Source organism: Heteronotia binoei, chromosome 18, assembly GCF_032191835.1.
Source record: "Heteronotia binoei isolate CCM8104 ecotype False Entrance Well chromosome 18, APGP_CSIRO_Hbin_v1, whole genome shotgun sequence".
Lineage (NCBI taxonomy): Eukaryota > Metazoa > Chordata > Lepidosauria > Squamata > Gekkonidae > Heteronotia > Heteronotia binoei.
Window position 1 is genome coordinate 23,455,398 of NC_083240.1, and position 19,066 is coordinate 23,474,463.

The 19,066-nt window shown below is 48.1% G+C and overlaps 1 protein-coding gene across 1 annotated transcript in view; it reads right to left on the reverse strand.

The window, feature by feature from the left end:
- TXNDC17 (thioredoxin domain containing 17) overlaps positions 1-19,066 on the reverse strand; it is a 324,677-nt gene that overhangs the window by 286,368 nt on the left and 19,243 nt on the right. The gene's annotated exons all lie outside the window — the stretch shown is intronic.

Below are 19,066 nucleotides of genomic sequence, written 5' to 3' on the forward strand. Positions count from 1 at the left end.
CTTCTGCAGCTAAGGAATATTTCCATTCTTAGGCCCTTGTTCCTATCACAGTTAGGGTTGCCAGAGTTCTGGAGGCATAAATTTGGCAAAGGACAGAACCTTGGCTCAAGTCCCACCTACCCAGTTGAAGAACCAATGTGGTCAAAAAGGGTAGAGCTCCATAGGGTTGAGAGGTATACCTCATGTGCTCAGGGACAGCTCTGAGGGGTTAAAGGGTGGAGCTAAGGGGTCAAGGGGAGCAGCCAACAGTAAATGCTAATTCATCTAAACCAGGGGTGTCAAACATGCTGCCCAGGGGCCAAATCACGCCCCCGGAGGGCTCCTATCAGGTCCCCCAGCAACTATCATCTGCTTCCTTCTCTCTCTCTTGCTTCCTTCTGCATCACAGCTTGCTTTGCTTGTTCAATCGCACAGGAGCTACAGAGCAAAACCTCTATTTTCTTCATTGGCTGAGGCTCCTCTCTTGGGGAGGAAGGGGAGGACGGATAGCTTGTTTTGCCAGGCTCTCTCAATCACACAGCAAAGCTACTGAGCCAAGCCTCTCTTCCTTCTGTTGGCTGAGGCTCCTCCCCCTCTTCATCCCTTGGAGAAGGAAGGAAAGAGCCACAGCTTCCTTTGCCCAGTTCCCTGGATCCCATGGGAGAAATACAAAGAAAGCACCTTTAAGACCAACAAGTGCTAACACTTTCTCCCATGGAGCTTCCGGGGTGGTTTCAGGTTGAGAAAAAAGGGGGGTGCCTCTAAGTCCTTTCTCCCAACAATCCTGATCCAAATTGGGTCCACTCACCCTGGAGAAGCAAAGGACTCCCAGAATATTGTTATGCCATATTTAGACTGTCAATCTCTAATACCTTGTGGTTCCTCTATAAATAAGGTTGCTGTTTTTAGGGAATACAAAAGTGATGCTCAACCATGCTTTGGAGCCAAGGAATTTCTGAAAAATTGAAGAACAGGAAGAGTGCTAATCTGCAATGGAATGGCAACCATATTACCTGAAACAGAGGGAACAGTTTGAGACAAAATAACTGGTTTGGAAAGGACCCTACATAGGACCAATGATGGACAACCAGTCTCTTAAAACCAGAGAAAGGGCTGAATGTTTGTGGAATACAATTAAATGACTCACCCTGCTACAGCTTTCATCTTGAGGGAGGGCATCTCAACCCCCATCAGTCACAGCAAAGACAAGAGATACCCTGCCCTCTCCCCAAAAAGAAGAAGAATTACAGATTTATACCCCACCCTTCTCTCTGAATCAGAGACTCAGAGCAGCTTACAATCGCCTGTATCTTCTCCCCCCACAACAGACACCCTGTGAGGTGAGTGGGGCTGAGAGGGCTCTCACAGCAGCTGCCCTTTCAAGGACAACCTCTGCCAGAGCTATGGCTAACCCAAGGCCATTCCAGCAGGTGCAAGTGGAGGAGTGGGGAATCAAACCCGGTTCTCCCGGATAAGAGTCCACGCACTTAACCACTACACCAAACTGGTTCTCACCACCAAACTGGCTCTCAAAAAGGTGGGTGGGAAGGCCCAGTGTGGAGGGCCTCTATACTGGTCAGATCCCTTCCTGCCATCTAGTCTGCCCTGTTACCCTTTGCAAACTGTTAATGGGTCAATGTGTAATGGAGTTTTTTCAGAAAAGGAGACAGGACTGGAATAAAGTCCAAAACCAGAGAATGCGAAGAAGAGTGTCATTTGTAGACAGCCACTTGAATTGGAGCCAATGGTTAGCTAAGAGATTAACCTAGGCTTCGTAGGGAGGATGGGGCCATCCTTGGCCCTCCTACTCCCAAACACAGTACAGACATGACGGCTTGTCTTGGCCACAAGTGTCACTAGCTGGCCCTGCACCCCTTATCTAGTTATCCATTTGGGCTCCTTGGTGGTGGAAAGTGCAGTCATACTGCAGCTGACTTATGGCAACCTGTGGGACTTTCAAGGCAAGAGATGAACAGATGTGGTTTGCCATTGACTGCCTCTGCATAGCAATCCTGGACTTCCTTGGTAGTCTCCCATCCAAGTACTAACCAGGACCAGCCCTGTTCAGAGATCTGATGAGATCAGGCTAGCCTATCTTGCCTTCTCAGCAAGTGCCCCCAGGGAATGTACAAGAAAGCACATACCACAATATCTAATAAAGGGCCACAAAAACATCTTTTGAAACAGAAGACTAAAAGGAACATGCCCATGAACAAAATGGTATAAGCAGTGTCCAGATTGTTCAGCTTCATAACAGAAATGCCTCCAAGCTATTCTTAGAAGGTAAGAATATTCATACTGTTGGAAATGGCAATGTCTGGCGTACAAAGAAGACGACGATTCTGAAGGCAGCAGCAGGAAGACAATGTGAGGCATTCCTGAAATCTTTCTGCCATTTTGAATGCCCTGCTGAATGCTTCCCCCCCTTCAATCTCTATGTTTTTCACTTTTCATCAGAGGCTGTTTGCTCCCTCTTTCGAACACTTAGCTGGTTCCTCCAATAACTGGGAAGAGCTGAAGGCATGGTGCGCACCACAAAACACCATTTTCATCAACAATCAAACTTGGCAGCCAAGCTAGTCTCCCCCCTCCCTTCCAATTATGGGAGAATGGTGTTGTTGGAGATAAAACATTATTTCTCTGTGTGTTTATGCCCTACCCTTACAATACAGTCACAACAACTTAAACTTTTAAAAATAAACCCTAAACAAACAGCCATGAAATCTAACTTAAATGAACCCAGCTTAAACAAAAGCCAGCAAAAATCATCTTAAACTGAAACCCAACTAAGACAACCCAATTTAAATGAAGTTTTTTAAAAAAGAAGCAACTGTACAAAGGATACAACTCAAAAAATAAAACAGCATTAATACAGTGGAGGGTGCCCCTCCCCCCCCAAAAAAACCTCGCATAAAACAAATGGACATTAAGCAATAATTTATCCCTCATCAAAGGTTATCTGTTAAAAGAATTGTTTTAATTGATCTTTGGAAGGTCATTCTTGATGGAGGCATCAAGGTTTCCTGAGGGGTGGGTATTCCAGCGCTCTGTTTTCTGAGACCTCCAATCTCCTCTCCAGCAGAGCTGGCATGCAGAGAAGACCAACCCCAGAGGATTAAGCTCTGGGTTCACATGCCATTTTGAACTGCTGCAATAAGGGAGAAATTTGTTCCTCCACATGCAGCCCATCACCACCTTCAGACTTCAATTTAGTGTGTTCATTGCCTCCCTAGACTGAAATGAAAAGGAGAAATTAGAGTTATCAGTGATTAGAATGATTAGTGTCATTTGGAGATTGGTGGCATAGTATTCCAGGTTTTGGAATAGTTAGCAGTAGAACATCTGTTTTGCAGGCAGACTGTCTGCAGTTCAATTCCTGGCATCTCATGTTAAAGGGATCAGGTGGTAGCTGAGGTGAAGGACTTCTGTGTGGGACACTGGAGAGCTGCCAGCCCAAGCAGTAGTAGTAGTAATAGTACTAGTAGTTTAAAGAATCTCAAAGCAGCTTACAATTGCCTTCTCTTCTCCTCACAAGGCACCCTGTGAGATAAGTGGGGCTGAGAGTGCGCTGAGAGAACCGTGACTGGCCCAAGGTCACCCAGCTGGCTTCATGTGGAGGAGAGGGAAATCAAACCCAGTTTCCTAGATTACAGTCCACTGCTCTTAATCACTGCACCATGCTGAATTCAACAGACCAATGGTCTGACTCGGAAGAAGGCAGCTTCACGTGTTTGTGTGGGATGGTCCTTACCAGTTTTTTTTCACGTAGCTAGCTCTTAGATGGTCCTTAGAAAAGGTAGCCTTGCCTCCCCAGGAAAGGACTTTCCAGAGAAAGGCCTTCAGATTGGCATCTTGCCTTTCACACCTCAAAGGAGTATGTGTCTTTGGTCCTACTCTGGCTTCCTTTCCTTTCGGCCGCAGCCTGGCTGCATAATAGTCTAAGCTGCAGAATGAGGCAAGGATCTTAACTGCAGGTTCCTGTTTCTTCTGCTTGAAAACCCACTTATTATAAAAACAGAAGAAAGCCAGGCTTTTCCCTGTGAAACAAAAGTGCTTTGAGAAGAGATTTCCTAGTAACAGCGACAACATGTGATTTTCCCCTTTCGTAGAGCACCCAACTGCCTGTTTGCTTAGAAATGCTTCCTAAGGATTTTCAGAAAGGCAGTCAAGAACACTACACAGACACCAAGCAAACAGTGAATGCCAGCAAGCTGGGGGAAGCCATCTAAAGAGAGGGATTGTGACTCTCTTCTACTATTTGTTTCCAAGCTGTGTGAAACTAAGAGTGTTTTGAGAGTCACTTTTGCAAAGACTTCAAAAGTTATTTCCAGAATGCAAACATTGTATGTGACATGTTCTTGAAAACCTCATTTACAGGCTTGGAATGGTACTCACCAATGTATAATCCTCAGATCTCTGCCTTGAACTCTGGTTCCAAGAGCTTTGACCAGACAGGACTGTAGGGGTGGACCACCTGTGTAGGGGTCTCCTGATGGTTGACCATCCTCCTCCTTTCTGTGGCCCACTTCACCAATCCACCTTGGACATTGTAGACTTCTAAAGAAGTTGCTGACTTCTGAGCAGATACTTGGGGCAAGATCTCACCTGCAAGACGGGCTGCGACGGAAGACCGGTAGCCCACGGTACAATAGCAAATGATACATCGGCGACCCCTGTTTTGCTCTAAAATGGAAGAGAAATTAAGAATGGTTTGGCCAGGAGCAGAAATGCCAAGTCACGGCAGAACAGGATGCTGGACCTGTGGCTGTAGATTTATAGAATACCTGGTGCAGATCTGGTCCTCTGGGCAATGTTCCCTCTAAGCTGCAGAGTCTTGTGAGCAAAAATTCTACTTTGTGAGCTACTGGAATTAAAGTTGTGAGCTACTGCATAAATTACTGTGGGGCAGTGTTTCCTCTAAGCTGACTGAGTGTGAGCTAGCTCACAGTTTTTTCACATCTGGTTCACACATTTTTGTCTTCACTCGGGAAAAATGGCCCCAGAGCAAATTAATTCATGCAGTAGCTCACAACTTCCATGCCAGTACAATTTTTGCTCACAAGACTCCACAGTTTAGAAGGAGTATTGTTCTGGGGTCATTCTTCCTGAGCTAAGACTAACATGTGTAAACTGGAGGCTAAAAATGTGAGCTAGCTCACGCTAACTCAGCTTAGAGGGAATATTGCCTTTGAGCTTACTTACCTGCCTGGAGATAGGTGGAAACTTAATGAAGAGAGAAAGAGCCATGAGTACTGCGTGCAAAAAGGAAACAACAGTGCTAGAAACATCCAGTTCTGTGATTTGCAGGAAGGGGCCATGGTTTTATAATGGCTCACCCACTTTGCATGCAGAAGGTCCCAGGTTCACTCCCTGGCATCTCCAGTAGAAAGGATCAGTCAGCAGGTGATATGAAGAAAGACCTCTGCCTGAGACACAGAAGGGCTGCTGCCACTCAAAGTACACAGCACCAACCTCGGTAAATCAAGAGTCTGACTCAGTAGAAGGCAGTTTCATGTGTTCATCCATCACACAAACTGAACACATTTCACTTTGCACATTTTGTCCTCTATTCTGGAAAAGTTTGCATGACTTTTTCCCTGGGTTTTTAAATCATGTGGAAGAGCAAAGTTCTGGGCAAGCCACTAGAAAGGAAATCTTATTTAGTCTCTTCCTGGCTTCAGAGATTTAACATAAGAACACAAGAGAAGCCATGCTGGATAAGGTCAATGGCCATCGAATCCCACAATCCAATGGCTTAAAAACCAGGTGCCAGTGGGCAGCGTCCATATGTTTCTGAGCATGAAGACTGGAAACTTGTTTAAGAGCCACTATAAAATTCTTAGGAAGCTAGATTCTAATTCTCAGTATTCCCAAGGAATTCACATAGCCTTTCACATAAGGGTGAGGCATACAGATCCTAAATAAGAGCATAAGGATCCTAAATAAGAGCATAAAGGTAAAAGGTAAAGGTAGTCGCCTGTGCAAGCACCGAGTTGTTACTCATCCATGAGGTGACATCATATCATGATGTTTTCTTGGCAGACTTTTACAGGATAGAGACCATTGCCTTTCCCAGTCATCTCCACTTTACCCCCAGCAAGCTAGGTACTAATTTTACTGACCTTGGAAGGATGGAAGGCTGAGTCAACCTTGAGCCGGCTACCTGAACCCAGCTTCTGCTGGGATCGAACTCAGGTCGTGAGCAGAGTTTGGACTGCAGTACTGCAGCTTACCACTCTGCACCATGGGGCTCTCTAAATAATAGCATATGAACTGCCAAAAGAGAAAGAAAGTAGGTGGCACAGGGGAAGGATGCTACAAAGAAGAGCCAGGCTCAAATTAAACCTTTGTTCAGTCATAACGGGTATGTTACATTCCCTCTCCCTAGCTTAACTCACAGCATCCCTAGCCTACCTTACACAGGGCACTTGTGAGAAAAAAAGAAATGAGCTACACTTGACAAAGCAATCACATGCTACAGAAATAACCATCTTCTTTACAGTGTAGGAAGAGATGAAAAGACAAGGGTGATTGAGATGAGCTACTTTACAGTGGAAGGAGCTTTTGGGGGCCAACAACTCCAGTGGCATGGATACACCCAGGGCTTTTTTGTAGAAACCCCCCCAGCAGGAACTCATTTGCATATTAGGCCACACCCCCTGATGTCACCATTGTTTCAGACAGGGCTTTTTTGTAGGAAAAACTCAGCAGGAACTCATTTGCTTATTAGGCCACACACCCTGATTCCAAGCTAGCCAGAACTGTGTTCCTGCTCAAAAAAAGCCCTGGATACACCTGACAAATCAGGTAGCTCTTCAATTAAGCAGGAGTTTTTTCCAGATACCACCCCCTTCCCATTTCATGCTGATGCTGCTGACTACCAGAAAAGTTTAATTTGTACATAATTAATGACGGAAAGAGCCCTGGAAAGAGCCCCATGGCAGACAGTGTAAAACTGCAGTACTGCAGTCCAAGCTCTCTGCTCACAACCTGAGTTCGATCCTGGCGGAAGCTGGGTTCAGATAGCCGGTTCAAGGTTGGCTCAGCCTTCCATCCTTCCAAGGTCGGTAAAAGGAGTAACCACCTTGCTGGGGGTAAAGTGTAGATTACTGGGGAAGGCAATGGCACACCACCCTGTAAAAAGTCTGCCATGAAAACATCATGATGCGACATCACCCCAGAATCAGAAACGACTGGTGCTTGCACAGGGGACTACCTTAATCTTTACCTTTACCTTTTAATGACAGAAACTCATTGAGCATCTCCTAAGTGATCAGGTGGATTGTCCCAAAGGCAACCAGATACGGGTGGAACCTTTTTCGGAAGCTGCAGCCAGCTTTGGCACATCTTGGGAGCTCTTTCATGAGCCTGAGAAATGCTCCCCAGAGACATTCCCACTGTACCTTGCATAAGTTGCACCTTCAAAAGTTCCTGCAGAGCACGGCCTTCAGCAGCAGCAAGGACTGCTCCCGGCAGGTGGCTGACCTCAAACTCAGCTGTGGTCCGAGTGTCCTAAGAACAGCAAAGAAATTAAAAATCACACCAACTTTGGTTTGGATTCTAGGGACCAATGTGGACTCCGAGCCTTTACCCCACCCTTGTGTGTCCCCCCCCCCCCCCTCAGCAATCAGCAGATTTTTTTTTTGCTGGTGGGCCAGAGAGAGGAGAGAGAAAAATCCAAAGGTAGGGGGGTGGTAATGTTTTCCCACTGGGGCATGATTACCATCACAGGGTGGTAATGTTTACCATGATTACCTTCACAGGGTGGTAATGTTTTCCCACTGGGGCATGATTACCTGTCAAAGCAAGACAAGATGGACTGCTTCTGCAGCTGTGCCATTAATGGAAAACAGGTAACACTTGGCAAGATGCTATCACTGCTGTTGTGTCTGGCGTTCGTACCGGAAAGTACAGCACAGCGCACCTGTGGGTGGTGCCTGGAAGGGACGAATGCAGCCCACCTATGACGATCAGTGGCGGAAAGTTTAACTGGCCAGGATTGGACCTGACCAGGAAGAAGGTTGTTCCGGGAGATGTATATAACAGGGGACCCGGCCCCGCCATGTTGTCTTTGTGATGTACTTGCTAATAAAACATGTTGCCATCTAAACGTCTCCGACTTCAGTACATTACACTGGCGACGAGGATGGGATACCAGTGAGCAGAGAGCAGCTTCCAGCCACCCGCAAGCCCTGCGATCTGAGCTCTAGTGCTTCCGTGGCCGAGGTCATGGCTACTGCTCCCGGACAAACCGTACCGGCATTCGACGTCACCCGGCCCGACTTATGGGAATCATAGGTGAACCAGATCAATTACTATATAGAGCTGCACAAAATGGAGGCAGCGGCAGAGAAGGCACTTCTCCTGAGTTTGTGTGAGGTGGAGACCATCCAGCTGATAAAGTGACTCATTGCGCCAACCACCCTTGCAAGGGCCACCTATGACCAGCTGGTCAAGGCGATGACTAACCACATGGCGCCACAGCCGTCCCATCTCACACGGAGGCACACATTCTACATGAGACAGCAGAGACAAGCTGAGTCCACCGCCGAGTATCTTGCAGAGCTCTGTGGATTAGCCCTGAGATGCGATTTCACGGGGGACCTGGAAGAGATCCTGCTGGACCGTTTCACGGTTGGCATCCGGGAGGAGAAAATGCGCTGAAAGTTGCTAGCATACGAGGACAAAGACATCGACCTCGTGAAAGTGCTTCGATAGGCAACCACCTTTGAACAGATGCACGCCAGCCCTTCCGCGAACCAGGCCACCACTGCCTCGATCTCGGACGGCTCTGACAAGGAAGGGGCACATCAGCTTCGACACCAGCCACGCAGCGGGCTGAAAACACGAAACCAATCACGGGCAGCAGAGAAGCCAAGCACCTAGTGTGCCAGCTGTGGGGACCTACACGAGTGCCGAGACTGTCCCTACTGTAACGCGGACTGCAGAAGCTGCGGGAAAGTGGGCCACATCACCCAAGCTTGCAGGGCCAGACCCAACAGGAGGCCCCAGTCCGCACACCACGACTTGACAGACACACACACGACGGCCGCAAACAGCATCCAAGTAATGAACTTACCCCAGGACACCCCCGGCAAGGTCAAAGTGCAGGTCTTGATCGAGGGGGGTCCCTGCCTGATGGAATTGGACATGGGATCCTCCATCTCCATTATTTTGGAGGAGACCCTCAGTAAACTCTGCCCCCACAATCGACCAGCCCTGCGGCCCATGGAGTTCATATTGTGGGACTTTCAAAAGAATCCAGTGCAGATCATGGGGTGGGCCAGAGTTAGGGTGGAGTTCAAAAATTTTAAAGGGGCCTTGGAAATACTTGTGGTGAAGCGCCGGCTCATCACCCTATTGGGATTGGCTTGGTTTAAGCCCCTGGGCATCAAAATTATAGGGGCAGACCACATACAGGCCTACAATTTTGACCAAGTGTGCCAGGAGTTCCTGGAAGTATTCGATGGGGCTCTGGGAACATACAAGGGGCCACCTATTAGGTTGCAACTGGACCCCACAGTTAGGCCCTTAAGGCTGAAGGCTCGGCAGGTTCCGTTTGCACTTTAGATAAAAATCAAAGCGAAACTGGACCGCCTCATGGCCCAGGGGGTGCTAGAGCCCGTCTCCCATGCCACTTGGGAAACCCCCATAGTCACCCCAGTCAAGCCAAATGGGGACATGCATATCTGTGCAGACTACAAATGCACAATTAATAAAGCACTACAGGACCACCCATCCCCCATCCCGATGGTCAGCCATATCCTCGCCTCCCTGGCGGGTTCCAAGATTTTCGGGAAGTTGGATTTGGCCCAAACATACCAACAATTTCTGGTGGATGAGCAAATGGCTGAGGCTCAGACCATTGTGATGCATCAGGGTGCTTTCAAGGTGCGGAGGCTACAATTTGGGGTCAGCGGGAATTTTCCAAAGTTTAATGGACTCTCTCCTTAAAGGAGTACAACCCTTTTTCGATGATGTTTTGATAGCGGCACCCGACGCTGACGACTTCTGCTGCCACCTTTGAGAGGTGTTCCACCGTTTCCAGAATGCGGGTCTTAAGGTGAAGCAGGAGAAGTGCTCGCTTGGGGTGCCAAGGGTGGAGTCCCTGGGGTTTGCGGTGGACACCGCGGGAACTCACCCAGCGGCCACAAGACCAGAGCGATAGTACAGGCCCTGGCCCCCACTTGCAGGGCAGAGCTACAAAGTTTTTTGGGGCTCCTGAACTTTTACCACTCATTCTTGCCCCACAAAGCAGCCCTGGCCAAACCCCTACACAGACTCCTAGATAAGGCTGCCCCATGAGTCTGGGAGAAAAAAGGCTACGGCCTTCCAGACAGTCAAGGACATTTTGATTTCAAATGAGGTACTCCACCATTTTGACGAGTCCCTCCCCGTGATTTCAGCAAGCGATGCGTCCCCTTATGGAGTGGGCGCCGTCCTGGGCCATCAACTCCTGGACGGGAGAGAGGTCCCTGTGGCCTATTACTCTTGCACTTTGACCCAGGCTGAGCGCAACTACGCCCAAATAGATAAGGAGGCATTGGCAATCATGGTGGGCGTATACAAATTCAACAACTACCTGTATGGTAGGTGCTTCACGATTGCCACAGACCACAAGCCATTGCTCGACCTACTCGCCCAGACCGCCAGACATCGCAGATCCTGTCGTAGCAGGTCCTGCGGTGGAACGAGTTCCTCAACTCATACACCTAAAAGCTCGTCTACCACCCCGGCAAGGCAATGAACCACGCTGATGCCCTCAGTCGCCTTCCGCTGCCAGAGATGGACCCAGATCCAGCCGTGGCTCACCAAGTGATGCTCCTGGAGTCTCTACTGGAGCGGCCCCTCCATGCAGCAGAGGTAGCCACGTCCATGGGCAGAGACCGCATCCTTGCACGCATTTCGGACTGGGTGGTGAGGGGCTGGCCCACGGGCAAATTGGACGCTGAATTCAGACAGTTTGTTTCCTGCCGGGAAGAACTCTTCTTACACAAAGAGTGTATTCTTTGGGGCAGCAGAGTGGTGGTCCCTCCCCCACTCCAGAAGCAAGTGCTCAAAGCCTTGCACGAGATGCACCCGGGGATAGTGTGTATGAAAGCTCTGGCATGGAGCTATGTACGGTGGCCGGGAATGAATGAAGAGATAGGGTTAAGAGGTGCCACCCTGCCAGGAGTCCCGTCTGAATCGCCCGGCGCCCCCATTTACTGCTGGGAATCCAATCAGATGCCGTGGTCCTGGCTACACTTAGACTTTGCGGGGCCACACCAGGGGCAAATGTTCTTTATTTTGGTGGATGCTTACACGAAGTGGCTGGAGGTCATCCCAGTTGCTTCCACCTCCACCGTGGCCAGTCAGAGCCTTATGGAGGGTTTTTTGCACCCACGGAATCCATGACACCGTAGTGACGGACATCGGCACCGTGTTTACCTCCCAGAAGTTCCAGGAATTCCTGAATAGGTACCTCATCTGCCACATACGGTCCACTCCCTTTCACCCAGCCACTAATGGCCAAGCGGAGCACATGGTTCGCACAACCAAGGAGGTCCTGGGTCGCTTAGTCCAAGGGGATTGGGAATTGGGAACAGGATCAACCCCAATTCGGCTACGGGTGTAAGCCCTGCTGAGTTACTCATGGCAGTAAACCACCTGGCTAGATAGGTTACACCCCGATCGGACCCCGGACCTCTGCAGCTCCCTCAAGACCAGGGAGGCCACTAGGGAGTTCTTTCCAGGGGATCTGGTCTATGCCAAGAACTTTGTGAGTAGGCCAGAGTGGATACCAGCTTGGGTGCTGCAGCTCACTGGGTCCTGCTCATACGAGGTCTCATCAGAAGGGGGGCAGCTCCTCCGCAGACACATAGACCAACTCTGCTGCCACACCCTGCCAGAGGACCCGGCAGGGCCAGGGGGAGTGGGGAACGGGGAGAGCACAGGGTCGCCGCAAGAAGCAACCCTGCCAAGCTCGCTGGGTTCGCTGGCTGAGGAGCCTTACAGGGCAGGGGAGATACCTCCACTGGATCGAGACAACGCTCGGCCGACTGCGGCCCAAAGCGAGGAACCAGTGGTTACAGAACCCCAGGCAGCAGCCCCAGCTCCCCAGATCGAACCTCGGTGGTCGTTCAGAGAGCGGCAGCCGCCCACTCATTTGAAAGTCTATGTATCTTGAACTAGGGGGGGAGGAGTGTTGTGTCTGGCATTGGTCCCATAAAGTACAGCACAGCGCACCTGTGGACGGTGCCTGGAATGGACGAACGTAACCCGCCTATGATGATCAGTGGTGGGAAGTTTAACTGGCCAGGATTGGACCTGACCAGGAAGAAGGTTGTTCTGGGAAATTTATATAACAGGGGACCCGGACCGGCCATGTTGTCTTTGCGATGTACTCCCTAATAAAGCATGTTGCCATCTGAACGTCTCCGACTTCAGTACATTACAACTATGTTGTGTTGAAGGTCACTGAGCCCCATTGGTACATGTTGTTTGTGAGCTGAGTTCACTCACCATGTGCCAGCAGCCCTGTTCTCCAGTGATTTTAGCCAAAACATTATCGGAATTAAAGATACGCTTTTAAAGAAGCACAATGATTCTACAACCTGTTGTCAATGGTTCAAATCACAGCTCGGCAGTTAATGTACATCAGACGGCAGGCTATGTGCTTCCCAATGCTTCAGCATTCCATTGAATGCATTTACCTGTGTTTACAGTAAGACTCATTTTCTCCTTTTTCTGGAAATGCAAAATTACTCTAATCTAACCCAACAAAAGTCATGACCGTGAATAGGACTGTATTGTTAGCCAGAGATCCAACGGAGGGAGATGAACCCTAAAGAAAACCAATTTGACAGCTCACCACACTCAGTATCCCCAAAGACAAACAGAGGAATAAAACAGGGACAGAGGTTGAATGAATGGACCTGTCTTGGCCTGCGAAATGGTGGAGCATATAGAAGGTTGCTCACAGGCCTCGAGAAAAATGTCCTGTCCCTTTAATACAGGAATCCTATGTAGCCGGTAAGTTGTTTCACTCCATGCTATGAAAGATTCAGCTGCCCATTTCTATACCTTAAGTTTTATTCAAGGCACAGGTCAGGACATTCTTCTGAAGGCCACTTGGCAACCCTAATAATATATGCTGCTATTCTCCCCTACCCTTTTAGCTTCTATTCACTTGACAAAGCCACAAGAAGAGGCCACTTACACGGGTTTGACCTGGGCTAGGCTGGACCACTTGCAGAGTAAACAGGGCATCTTGTTCTGCTGTGTATCTCAGTAAAGGATTTGCTTTTCCTTTGGCAGGTCCAAGAGATAGATAAACAGTGGATTGTTCGTATCCACTATAAAGTTGACTGCACGTTTCTCAGGAGAAGAATGGGAGAGGAGCTCTGCTGGATCAGAGCAGTGGTCCCTCTTGTCCAATGTCTTGTTTCATAGAGTTACCATCCACAGGGCTTTGTTGGTAGAAAAAGCCCAGCAGGAACTCATTTGCATATCAGACCACACACCCTGACACCACCATTGTTTCACACAGGGTATTTTTTGTAGAAAAAGTCCAGCGGGAATTCATTTTCATATTAGGCCACACCCCCTAACACCAAGCCAGCCGGAACTGCATTCCTGTGCATTCCTGCTCAGTAAAAAGCCTGACCATCCAGTCGCTGAGGGCCAACAAGCAGAGCGTTGAGGTCAAGACCTTCCTGCAGTGTTGCCCCCTAGAACTGGTATACAGAGATGTACTGCCTCGGAATATGGAGTAGCCACTGATAGGTCTCTCCTCCATAAATCTGTGCAATCCTCTTTGAAAGGCCTTTGAAGGTCAAACTACATTTTTTGCTAAGTTGAGTCAGGGATCCCTGGATGCAACTCACTCTCGCCTCAGTCCTAAAGCATGTGGCTTTTAAAATCTGGAGGAACCATTTTTGTTCAGGACAGCAGCATATTGGGAGTGGGGAGAAAAGGGCTTCTACCCTCTCCCCTTATGCAAATTCTCCACCGGGACAGTTTTAAGGGGAAGCTTAAGGGGAAGGCCACTGTCCTAAACAAAATGGGCCCCTGCAGACTTTGTGATGTCCCATTCTGAAGAAGCATGCATGCGCATGAAAGCTTATACCTTGAACAAAACTTTATTGGTTTTAAAGCTGCCACTGGACTCACATTTTATTCTGTTGCTTCAGACCAACACAGCTAATCCTCCTGAACTGTGTAATAGTTGTATGACTAAAGTGAAAGGGAGATGGGTCTTAGGACCCTGAACTCAACTAATTCAAAATATACTGTGTAGTTTGACCTGAAGCTCATGGCCTTCTCTGGAAACGGCGCATGAGGATGGACAGGAAGCTGATGCCTCCCAAGTCACATGGATCCATTCCTGCCAGTGACAATGCAAACCCCTTAAAGGCATCAAGAGACAGCCAAAGACTTTCTCACAAGGAAACTTTTATAGATGTTGTAGAGTATCACCTGCTGATTGCCTGACCACCAAAACAGAGCAGAAATGAACACCCAAGCCTCTAATTAAGTGCATTTCTCTGCTTTGTTCCAGCCCGCATTGCCTGTGATCTGGCTGCCATTGGATTTTAATGACAGAGCAAGAGTTCGGAAATTGTAGCCTGTGTCCTTGGCTTGTTATAAATAACATCTAATGCACACCCTTTTGATCCAGCCCCACTGCAAGCGAGATATTCTTGAAGATGCACAAATTTTGACTTGACATCTGCTGAGAAACTGCTTAGAAGACTTTAGCTGATTTGGAAAAGGCCAGTGGTGTCTAAAGAGCTTTCATGCTTTCCTTCCGAACCCTCAAAACAAAGACTGAATGATGCATCTTGGGCTCTTCAATTTAGGGGGAAAAGTCAAAGGACGTGGCAGAGTTTTATCACTTTTTGAGGCCGATGGACTGAAACAGAAAGAGAAAGTTTGTAATGCAGATGAGCAATCTGGTCAAGGTGGGCTTTGTCATTGCATCACACGGTGATGACAAGAGCCGTTTTAAACTTCATGCATGAAAACATGCTTGGTGTGCTGGAGAACTGGGCTCAATGGATGCTTAAGGGGAAGCCTCAACCAACCGCGCACTTCACTGCCAGCTGTTGGAAGTGTCCACTGTACAAATCAGACTTGGTAATTGGGCAAAGTTATTTAAAGTATTGGAGACTTAAAATATCCACAGTTGTGGTTGTGTCAGTGTCCAGAAAGGGAAAGTTTAGCTGGCCACAGGGGCTGAGCCTAAAATATATCGTTTGGCCTTGTTAGAGCTGAAGTTCACTGTCTGAGCTCCATCATGCCTTGGTGTCTCCTGATCATATGAGTCTGAAAAGAACGAGGAACAGACCAAAAGAACAGACCCACTTGTTTTCCACCTCTGGTTCTATTTTAGATCTGTTGGCCCCGTTGGTTCCCAAAGACAGGCGGGGAAATTTAACAGCCCTTTTTACTGAACAGGCAAGCTTCCACATTCCACAGAACTCTTTGGCAGACAAAATAAAATGACAGAAAATGACCATGAGCAAACATGGAGCATAAAGATATTTGTTTTCTTACAGATGTTTTGTATTTAGAAGTCACTTTGGGACCCCAGGGGGAACCACAATACAGTTTGTAACACTGATACTGTTGTGTTTTTTATGTAATATCAAAAATCAGGTGGCTGGAGAGTGATAATATGAGGGCTGACCATCCAGAAGGCTGTGTCGAGGCAGAACATTTCAGATGGATTGGTAAGAATCACAGAGAAATGTAACCTCTTCTCAGTCACTTCAAAGCCTTAGAACAATCTAGCCTGAGATAAAGGGAATACTTTGCCCTTTTCCTCCAGTTCTCCTGCTTGGCAGTTGCAACCGCTTTCCTTCATCTCATACAAGAGATCTGAGTCCCCCTTTGTGTTATTATTATTTTTTTTTTTTGCTATCAAGTCACAGCTGATTTATGGAGTTTTCAAGGCAATAGATGTTCAGAAGTGGTTTGCCATTGCCTGCCTCTGCATCACAACCCTGGATCTCTTTGGTGGTCTCCCATCCAAATACTACTCAGGGCCAACCCTGCTTAGCTTCTGAGATCTGACAAGACTGAGCTAGCCTGGGCTACCAAGGACAGGATAAAATGGTTGTAAATCTGGAATAGAAGGAAAGCCACGTTCTATCTCTTTCCCTCTACTTCCTACCACAAGGGACAAGGTGTAGCAAAAATACTTTTAATTGAAGGCCACAAAAGAGCTTGATCTGACACTATGTGATATTGTCATTTTAGGCTTTCCAGCCTCCAGGTGGGACCTGGAATTCTCCTGGAATTACAACGGATCTTCAGACCACAATGATCCATTTTCCCAGAGGAAATGGTTGTTTCAGAACGTAAACTCTATGGCCTCACATTCTTGATGAGCTCCCCAAACTCTGTCTCCAGGTTTCCAGAACTTCCCAAGTTGGAGTTGGCAACTCTAATTTTACACTACATTTTTTTACACTGAAGAGTCCCTTGCCTATAATACATATCTCCAATCGCAGTCCAGCTAGGCCTCCTGAATCACAGTGGGCGTTTTCGCACTGACCTTCAAGTGGCGCGACCACCCTCCTCACGCCGGCGGATCTGCAGGGATTTCGCACCAGAAGCGCCGGCGCACCCAAAAGAACCGGCGACTTCCGTCGCGAAACCAGCTCAAACGGAAACCGCCAAGAAGCAGGAAAACGTTTGAGCTGGTTTCGCGACGGAAGTCGCCGGCTCTTTTGGGTGCGCCGGCGCTTCTGGTGCGAAATCCCTGCAGATCCGCCGGCGTGAGGAGGGTGGTCGCACCACTTGAAGGTCAGTGCGAAAACGCCCAGTGAGAACTTTCTCAGAAATGTACAGCCAAACAATTTTGAGAGAACATACTTTCCTCAAAGCCTCCTTTGGGCTTGACTTTGTCCCCCTGGTTTTTGTGGTTCTTTTTTTTTTTTTTAATTACTCCCCTTTCGGCGACCAGAAATAGAGATGCTGATGTTTATTTTGGCAAACCAACCTGCTGTTTAGATTTTCCCTATTCTGTAAAGTCGCCAGCATAGAAAGTGAGCATGCGGTTTGGTCAAGCCTCTTCTTTTAGCCCAGGAGTGGTGTTTACTGGGGAGGGATCTTGTTCCATTATCTGGGATAATGACAGTTTCTTAACCACATTTTTTTTTTAAAAACCCTGCCTTTTGGGGCTAAGGGATACTTACATTAACAAAAGCTAAGAATAAGTCATTCTTGGAAGTTTTTAGAACTTACTTCTTAAGGGGGAGGGGAACTATGCTCAGATGGGATGGGTAAGGTTATAGAGCATTGCTCAAACACTTACAATATTTCACTGTTTGAAAATAGCAACACCGTCACTAAAAAAGGCTATATGGCCATTTCTAGGCTACTATATTGATGACAGTTTTAAAAATAATGCAACTCAGAAATGTTCAGCAGAATCCTGCCAACTTGACTCTGTGAGTTACCACAGAGATGCTTGTGGCCCCCATATACAAGGAGAATCTTGGTAGTTGGACAGCAGAGATTCAGGAGCTGAAGAGAGAAAGAGAGAGAAAGAGAGAAAGAAGAAAATAATTTTGCTGCCCAGAGTTCAATGTATCACATTTTCTTGCCTTGCTTCTATTTTAAGACCTTGACTGCCCTCTCCAGTCCACTCCTGCCCTAGAACTGGGCAGGGAAAGCTTACCACTTTGCATAAAGGGCCTTCCAATCTCCTTGAATAAAATTTCATTACAATGAACCCATGCATGTCTGACCAGTACAACTAACTGAGACTTGAAGGCCCAAGAGAGGAAATCAAAGTATTTGGTGGAATCCAGAAGGCTGCATTCTGAAGCCATTTATATCTGAACTGAGCCTCTGTGCCAGATGAAGTTGCCAGCAAGCTTGGGGGAAAAAAATGTTCTGCATCGTGAGTAGAGGCTTAATGTGCTAGGATGGTGGACCAAAGGCCTGATGCAGTAGAAGGAATTTTCATTTGAACTTAGCGAAACTTCAAGAAGCAGTATGTCAGAACTGGAAGAACTTCAATCGAGGCCCAGGACTTCGTTACAAAAGTATAGGCGTTTATTGAGAACTACAAGGTTGAAGGTACAGGATAACACTGATACTGAGAGCTAGCATTAGTTACATTTTATGCGGTTATGGCACATGTAATTCAAGGTCTTTTGAGTAAATAATGATGTCATCCAGGTAGACCACCACCCCCTTGTACAAGTATTCCCTTAGTACTTCATTTATAAAGTTCATAAACACTCCCGGCGCCCCTTGCAGTCCGAATGGCATCACTAGGTATTCGAACTGTTTTCCACTCGTCCCCCTCCTTTATTCGGACTCAGAAGTATGCGTCGCGGAGGTCGAGTTTGGTGAATACCTTGCCTTCGGCTACTGTGCTTAGCAAATCTTTTATCAGCGGGATCGGGTAGGCATTTGACATGGAAATCCCATTTATCCCGCGAAAATCTGTGCAAAGTCTCAAACTGCCATTCTTCTTGCGGAATAGCACGGGGGCCGCGTGGGGGGGCAGTGGCTGGGCGGATGAACCCCCGTTTTAAGTTCTTGTCTATGAACTTTTTTAGTTCCGCCTTCTCCGCCCAGCCCATCGAGTAGAGCTTAGCTTTCGGCAGCTCTTGCCCAGGTATTAGCTCGATGGCGCAATCGGTCGGGCGGTGCGGGGGCAGTTCGTCCGCCTCCTGCTCACTAAACGCCCTTTGCAAGTCTCGGTACTCTTTGGGGATTGATTTCACCTCCTCTATGGTCAGGCACAACCTCTCGTTCTGAGGCGGTGCTTTGAGCCCCCATTCCTTCCTCCAGTGGTGGTGCTTGCACCGCCAGTTCGGGAAGCGCACGATTTGTGCCTCCCACTGTATGTCTGGCTGGTGTCTTGCTAGCCATCCCGCCCCCACCACCACATCGAATGATGAGGAGGGCGCTACTACGAACACCTCTATTCCCCAGTGATCTTCAGTTCCCACAGGCACCGCTTGGGTCTCTTCGGTGCACGGCTCCCCCCTCATCACTGACCCGTCCATCTGTTTGAATTGGATCGGGTGGGGCAAGGGGGACTTGGTCAGTCCGAGGGCTTCGACTAGGCGGGGGGTAA